Source organism: Leptodactylus fuscus, chromosome 7 (assembly GCF_031893055.1).
Source record: "Leptodactylus fuscus isolate aLepFus1 chromosome 7, aLepFus1.hap2, whole genome shotgun sequence".
In the NCBI taxonomy this organism is placed as follows: domain Eukaryota; kingdom Metazoa; phylum Chordata; class Amphibia; order Anura; family Leptodactylidae; genus Leptodactylus; species Leptodactylus fuscus.
This window is the reverse complement of record NC_134271.1, coordinates 25,174,311-25,182,793: the sequence shown is the minus strand read 5'-3', so window position 1 is coordinate 25,182,793 and position 8,483 is coordinate 25,174,311.

The following is an 8,483-nucleotide window of genomic DNA, read 5'->3' as shown; positions in this document are numbered from 1 at the left end:
TTGCATTACGCGTTTTAGGGGCATAACTCCATAGTTTAGCTGTAAATTTTTGTGTATACAGCAGAAGAAAGCTGTCTGTATGAAAATTGTTAGTGTCGTCTGTTTCCTACAATGGGTAGAAAACCAAATCGTTGCGGAAATTTTTAAAATGCAAGAAATGTCTACAAGGGCAGCCATATTGGAGGAACATGAACAGACTTTAAAGAGGACCTTTCATGTCCTCACAGGTATGGAGTGTCTTATACCATGGCAAAGCTGACTGTGCGCTGAATTCAGGACACTTTCAGCTTTGCTGAGATCTTATCCCCCCCCCCCTCCTTAGCAGAGCTATTGATGCCATTAGTCTTGACTAGATATCCCTGCTCCGCCGCATCATCAATGGACTGCGAGGAATGACTTCGATGGGTACTTTTCTAGAAACTTGTTCTGTGAACAGGGGGGTGGGAAGGCGTTCTTTACTGTCCAGCAATAGGTTCAGCTAACAAAATCTCTGCATTGTTAAAGGGGTCGATCTCACAGCACTGTAATGGGGTGGGGGGTGCAGCAAAGTTGACAGTACGCGGAACCTCCCCCTGACTGACCCAGTGGGATAGGACCCTGAATCTGGCATGGTTGTGAGTAGAGATGAGCTAACTGAATCTGACGAAGTGGAATTTGATCTGAATTTCAGGAAATCTTCGAAGGGTAAGTTCACATGGGTTTTTTTTTTTTTTTTTGTTCTGGATTTTGATGCGGAATGTGGCTCAAAAAAAAAAAAAAAAAAAAAAAAAGGCTCCCATCGACTTCAATGGGAGTCGTTCACACTTTTTTTTATATAATATTTTTTTTTTTTTTTTTTTTTTTTTTAGCTTGCGTGGGGAAAAAAGCGATCTTTCAGTGGAAACCGTCACAGCGCCCACGGCACTATACTCCCACCCGACTAGGCCCATTCATTTGGGCCTAATCTGAAGCGGAATGCAGAGTCAAAATCTGGTAAAAAAAAAACTGATTTCCTCCAAGCTTTGTATATATATTTATTTTTCCCCATAAAATGGCTGTGGCACATGATGGGTCAAGGGGCAAGGAACTCTGGTAACACAGGATCACCCACAACTCAATGTGTGCAGCTAGTCAGCAGCCAGCCAGCCCTGTGCTGTCACAGCCCTATAAAAACCCATCTGTCACTTCACATTGTACTTGGTGCAAGGAGAGACCTCAGCAGGCAAAGTGGTAGAAAACACTTCAAAACTGATAGTTTGCTCAATAGAAGTTCAGAGAAAAAGCATTAAAAATATAGGGAGGAATTTGCACAAGAGTATTGAAGAAGAACGGGGGTTCATTTGGGGTTGTTGCAACGTCGGTAATGGCAGCGATAGTAACACTGCTGCACTGACTGCCATTATGCTGCTGCTCATTGCAGGTTTGTAATAGATCATACCTGTGTGTTCAAGGTAGAAAATGACAAGTCTTTTTGCCATGCAGTAGTGGCAAAACACACAATTCTTATCAAGTGATCTATTAACGCCTTCTCACGTTTATTAATGGGGAAATAAATAAGGGGCTTATTTTCTGTTTTCTTGAAGGTAGAACTTTACAGATCATTTTGTCCAATATGAATCTCCTTTTCAATTACTAGTTTGATCTAACAGTATGTCAGACAGAGAAGTGACAGGCCCTGCATAGGGGAGGGGTACAAGTCACAGGTCGCAGCAGAGTAAGGGGGCATGACAGTGGGGGGTCAGTTACAGAGGCCTGAGCTCCCAGTATCAGCTAGCGGTCGTGTCTTGACCAGCAACCCCAACGGTTGTAGAATGGTTGATGCTGTCATCCAAAGTCACATCAGACACCCCCAGCCAAGAATTGGTGGCAGTGGCATAACTAGGAATGACGGGGCACCGTGGCGAACTTTTGACATGGAGGGCCCTCCCCCACCAATGCCGAAGCCCTCTACCAACACCCCCCCCCCCTCCTACGCATTCCCGCGTGCTCTATTATGCCCCATAGTGTCCCCTGCACACAGTACTATGCCCCACTCTGGACACCCATAAACAATTATTATACTCTGGGGTCTTTTCAGACAGTACAGGGGAGAAAAACATTTAAAAAAAAAAAAAATGTTACTCACATATTTCCCGTCTCCTACGATATCTGCTTCTGAAGTAGTCCATCTTCAATGACGTCAGACGTCACATGAACAGGGACACAGGCCGGGGCCATGAGACGTCAGACCACTAGGCCAAGCCTGCCTGGATCGTGGAAAGGTATGTAACAGTGTTTTTGTTTCTTACCTCTCCCGGGCCGCCGATCATTATACTTGGGGGTCTGAAAAGACCCCCGAGTATAATGATAGCAGCAGTAGCAGCTGTCACCAGGCCCCTAATATCCCGGGCCCTGTGGCAGCTGCCTCTGCTGCTACGGCGGTAGTTACGCCACTGATTGCTTTGTCAGCCGCTAGCTTTATCAGTAAGATGTATAAAGATGTGTGGCCACTAGGAGGAGCTATGATCGCATAATGTACAGTACAATCGCTATACAGTGATTTTACCAATTGATTGAAGAAACTATTTCAAAAAGAACTGGGCAATGGCGATTGCTCTTTTTTGCTTTCTTATATAGAGCCAACATATTCTGCAGCGCTGTACAGATATTGCCATCGCGCACACTGCACTGACTATCCCAAGTACTCTCGATGTGTCATCCCAGAAGTCTGACATCAATGTTAGGACATCATTTCCACTGCCTCCCATCTCATGTAATGGGAAGCACAGTATTGCCTCTATTAACCCTTTCCTTCTACATAAAACAGGGGATTTGTCACCCCAATTAGTCAACAATAGTCAAAAATGTGTACCAATATTAATAGGAAGTGTCTCTCTACTGATTCCCCGAATTACCTACTAAATCACTAAAAAGCCCTTTTTACAAGTATTTCAGCCCACACTTTTCACCATAAGGAGCCTAAATACATATGGGTACAATGAGAATATAAGGATTTGTATTTTTATCAAGTGCCACGTGACCCATTCTCCTCTTTCTGGCCTTTTAATTTATATCACCACACAAATTTATACATATAATTATATTCTCAAGCCATATATAGGATTTCACAATTATTTTATCAGTTCTATCCGCAAGCTAGGTATTATTGCTCTGCACCATAGTGCCACCTAGTGTCAAAACATATATAGGATTCTGTATTTTCTTTGGGAAGCTGCAATATAGTTGTGAATTGTGTTTCATCAACTAATAAGACATTAGCCTTAGATAATCCGTCTCCACTTGGGTACTGTCCCTGGGTGGAGACCCTAGAAAACACTTCCCAAGTGCTTCCCGTAGCTGGCTTCATGACCTCTCTAGTCTGCCAGGGTTACTCCCTGAAGAGCTGATGCCTAATCAGACCTTGAACTTGTCATTTACTTACTGCTGATTTGTCAACCACAACGGCCAACATGCCTGGAATAAAGCCAGATCTAATAAAACCAAAAGGAGATATTAAAAAAACTGACAGTGACGTAACTAAAGTCTTGTGGGCCCCAGTGCAATCTATTGTCCGGGGCCCCTTACCTCATCCCTACAGCGAATTCTTGATGGTGATAGTTAATCGTTGATTATGTAGATAACCTGTTTTCCTTTAGTCCTAACAGCAGCACAATGTGGGGTATTTCTGCCCCTGTGTGCTTGTAGGACAGGAGGAATTTTTAATCAGCAAAATTTACATATGCATGACTATAACCCTATAAGAGGCCAGAGAGACCTCCCCCCCCCCCGTGTGTAAATACAACAGTAATATAATGGTAATAGGGAGGGAAGCCTGTGCTGCTGTTAGGACTAAGGGAAAAATGATTATCTATACAATCAACGATTCCCTGTCATCCTACAGCAGCACAATGTGGGGAGATGACAAGTAATGCCCCCTAGGGAGGGTTTCCTCACCTTACAGAGCTTAAAATTGATCTCCCAAAAGCAGTAGCCTCTGAGACCCATGAATTTAATCAATAATGTTTCACGAAAAACAACACAAACATGGTATCATTAGAGAGACATCATATCATATCCATGTAGTATACTCCCTTAACTATGGTTCCGTACAGGGTGTGCCCCAATACCAAAATACAAACAACAATAAAACAATACAAACAAGGAAAAGGGCACTCATCGTAACAATAAAGGATGTAAAAATACCAAGTTTATTAAATATTCAAAATACAAAAATGGAAGGATAAATACCAAAAGACAAACACTAGGTCTGGAGCAGCAGACCTCCCCTACGCATGTTTCAGCTGTTAGTGCCTTCTTCTCGGATAGTACAATGAACGCAAGCAACAACGACATGCAAATAAAGTAATAAAAGTGTATGAAAATAGAAGGGTAATAAAATAAGTGATGTGTGCAATTATATAACACCCGTATAAATAACAAAGATAATCAGAGACATGAAAGATATCTACGTATCTATGATAGCAACTGTAACAAACACCGAAATACCAAAGATTCTGTAGACAAGGTGATGTATGTGATTATGTGACACCGACATTGTTACAAAGATATCTACACTATACTGAACACTATACAGGAATTACTAGGATCAAGCAAAAAACAGGACCTACAAAAAGACCCCGTAATTTAAACAGGTTGTCCACTTTCAGACCAACATTGACAAACAAATGTACAGTAAAAAGATATACAATTTTCCAACAGTGGCGGATCCAGGGTTTGCGGGGCCCTGGGCAATTGACTTTGGCGGGGCCCTACGCGCAGCGCGCCGCAGCAAATTAGGCCCCACCCACTTTTATGTTGACTCCGCCCATTCTCATTCATTTTTCATGTGATTCCACACAGTATAATCCTCCTACAGTCACCCGTAAATTATATGTCCCCCCTCCATCTCTCCCCATTTTCATATACACCCTTCATCTACCCCTAGTTTCATGTCCCCCCCGTCTCTGCCCCAGTGTCATGCCGTTCTCCCCCCTTCATCTGCCCCAATGTCATGCCATTCTCCCCCCCTTCATCTGCCCCAGTGTCATGCTGTTCTCCCCCCTCCATCCACCCCAGTGTCATGCTATTCTCCCCCCTTCATCTTCCTCAGTGTCATGCCGTTCTCCCCCCCTTCATCTGCCCCAGTGTCATGCCGTTCTCCCCCCTCCATCTGCCCCAGTGTCATGCTCTTCTCCCCCCCTCCATCTGCCCCAGTGTCATGCTGTTCCCCCCTCCCCTTCATTTGCCCCCCAGTTTCTTTGGGCCCCCTCCATCTCTATCCCCAGTGTCATGCTGTTCTCCCCCCTCCATCTGCCCCAGTGTCATGCTGTTCTCCCCCCCTCCATCTGCCCCAGTGTCATGCTGTTCCCCCCTCCCCTTCATTTGCCCCCCAGTTTCTTTGGGCCCCCTCCATCTCTATCCCCAGTGTCATGCTGTTCTCCCCCCTCCATCTGCCCCAGTGTCATGCTGTTCTCCCCCCCTCCATCTGCCCCAGTGTCATGCTGTTCCCCCCTCCCCTTCATTTGCCCCCCAGTTTCTTTGGGCCCCCTCCATCTTTGTCCCCAGTTTCATGCCGTTCTCTCCCCACCCCCTTCATCTTCCCCAGTGTCATGCCGTTCCCCCCTCCCCTTCATTTGCCCCCCAGTTTCATGGGCCCCCTTCATTATGTTCCACCTTAATATTTAATACAAAACAAACACTTACACTCACCTTCTATCACTCACCTTCCATCGTTCCCCCGACGCTCCTCTCTCTCACTCCAGTCACATACGCGATGCAGGAGCTGTGAGTTCAGCTCCTGCTTAGCTGCGGCCCGGCTTGCGTGTGTAAGCGTGATGACGTCATCGCGCCTACACACGCAAGCCGGGCCGGAGCTTTAAAGCAGGAGCTGATCTCACAGCTCCTGCATCGCTTATGTATTCAGCTCATCGGCGGACGGACGCCGATGAGCTGAAATCGTGACAGGCAAGTGCCGGGGGGCCCCCAGAGGCTCTGTGGGCCCCGGCACTTGCCCGACTATGCCGAGGCTGACCGGGACCATTTTGTTAGGGCCGGGCCGCGGGGCCCCGGGCGGTTGCCCGGCTCGCCCGGCCCTGGATCCGCCCCTGTTTTCCAATATACTTTCTTTTTTTACATCGCGTCTACAAGCCAGGAGCCGGCGGCAGTGGCGAAGCGAGGAGCTGACACAGGTCAGCTCCTCGCTTCAGCCGCATGTGTCAGCGAGAGAGAGAGACGCAGCGGCGAAGCGAGCACGCGAGCAGCTTCAGCCGCGTGTGTCAGTGAGAGAGGCGGGCAGCGGCGAAGCGAGGAGCTGACCTGTGTCAGCTCCTTCCTTCAGCCGCATATGTGTTCAACTCAGATCTGCGTCCTCTGGACGCAGATCTGAGTTGAAATCGGGACATACCTCCCTCCAACCGGGACCGCGGGACATGTCACCCAAAATCGTGACTGTCCCGCGGAAATCGGGACGGTTGGGAGGTATGCTATATATGAGCAAAACGAACATCGGGATCTCAATTGATCCATTCCACCCAGCGCTGCACCTCCCATGAGGCGACCTGAAGCGATCGCTTCAGGCGGCGCTATGTCAGGGCCTCGGGGAGAGCGGCATTTTTGCTTACCTAAGCCAGTCCAGGACAAGCTGTCCTGGACTGGCTTAGCGTCACCGAGCGGTGGATTGGGGAGGCCGCTGGAGCAGCTCTGCTCCAGCAGCCTCCCCTCACGCTCAGGCAGAGAGCAGGTCCTCTCCATGCCTGCTCTCTGCCTGCTAATGCCGCTCGGCCCCGCCCCCTCTGCTCTGCCCCCTCCTCCCGTGGGGGGTGTGTGGCTTTCTGTCGTCGCCTCAGGCGGCAAAACAGGCAGGCTCACCCCTGATTCTACCGATTCTAAAATGAAAAAAATAGGATAAGACACGATTTGTCACTACTTACCACTCTCAGTGGCATTGTATGTGGAAAGCATTGAATACATTTTGGCCCGTCCTCCAGTATTGAACGATTTATCACACCCTACCCCAGTATTGCTGCCCAAAGGGGTAAAAACTTAAAAGATTGTTTGGTCAGAAGTTTATATGAACCTAAGACCGGAGGATTGTTCGGCTCATTGGAACCCCAGTGGGGTTGTTTCCCATGTGGGAAATGTGTAGCCTGTCCCAACATTTTGAGGAACACAAATTTCACCAATGCGGATGGTAGTAGAACGTTTCAGATTTGGCGCCGCATAACTTGCACAACGCGATATGTGGTATACTATGCCACATGTCCGTGTTCTCTTATATAAGTCGGTCTCACATCAAGAGAATTGAAAATGCGCGGTCGCGAACATGTGCGGGATATTGTGGCAGCCAAAGAAACTGATAGGAATTTTCTTGATTCACTAAAACCTGTCACCAGACACTTTGCTCTATATCGTGATAGTGATCCGGTAGGCCTAAAGGTAAGGGGAATTGATTCCATCCCTTTATTTATTCGGGGTGGTAATATGAAAGGATCCCCCTGGAGGACGGGCCAAAATTTATTCAATGCTTTCCACATAAAATGCCACTGAGAGTGGTAAGTAGTGACAAATCGTGTCTTATCCTGTTTTTTCAATTTATAATTGGTGGAATGGATCAATTGAGAACTCGATGTTCGTTTTGCTCGTATATAGGCTTCATTGACCCACCGCCAACCATACTTTCTCACGGTGGATTTGGACCTCCGGACACTGTCTCCCCAGGGCCTTAACCCCTTCCCGCCGATGGCATTTTTTGATTTTCGTTTTTGACTCCCCTCCTTCTAAACCCCATAACTTTTTTTATTTCTCCGCTCCCAGAGCCATATGAGGTCTTAATTTTTGCGGGACAAATTTTTCTTCATGATGCTACCATTAATTATTCTATATAATGTACTGGGAAGCAGGAAAAAAATTCAGAATGGGGTGGATTTGAAGAAAAAATGCATTTCTGCGACTTTCTTACGGGCTTTGGTTTTACGGCGTTCACTGTGCAGCCAAAATGACATGTCCCCTATATTCTGTGTTTCGGTACGGTTCCAGGGATACCAAATTTATATGGTTTTATTTACATTTTGACCCCTAAAAAAAATTCCAAAACTGTGTTAAAAAATTTTTTTTCTAAAAGTCGCCATATTCCGATGGCCGTAACTTTTTTATACGTCCGTGTACGGGGATGCATAGGGTGTCTTTTTTTGCGGGGTCGGGTGTACTTTTCAGTTCTACCATTTTCGGGAAATGTTATTGCTTTGATCACTTTTTATTCAAATTTTTATCAGAATCAAAACAGTGAAAAAACGGTGGTTTGGCACTTTCGACTATTTTTCCCACTACGGCGTTTACTGAACAGGAAAAATATTTTTATAGATTTGTAGAGCGGGCGATTTCAGACGCGGGGATACCTAACATGTATATGTTTCACAGTTTTTAACTACTTTTATATGTGTTCTAGGGAAAGGGGGGTGATTTGAACTTTTAATTCTTTTTATATTTTTTTATATTTTTTTAACTTTTTATTTTATTTTTATATTTTG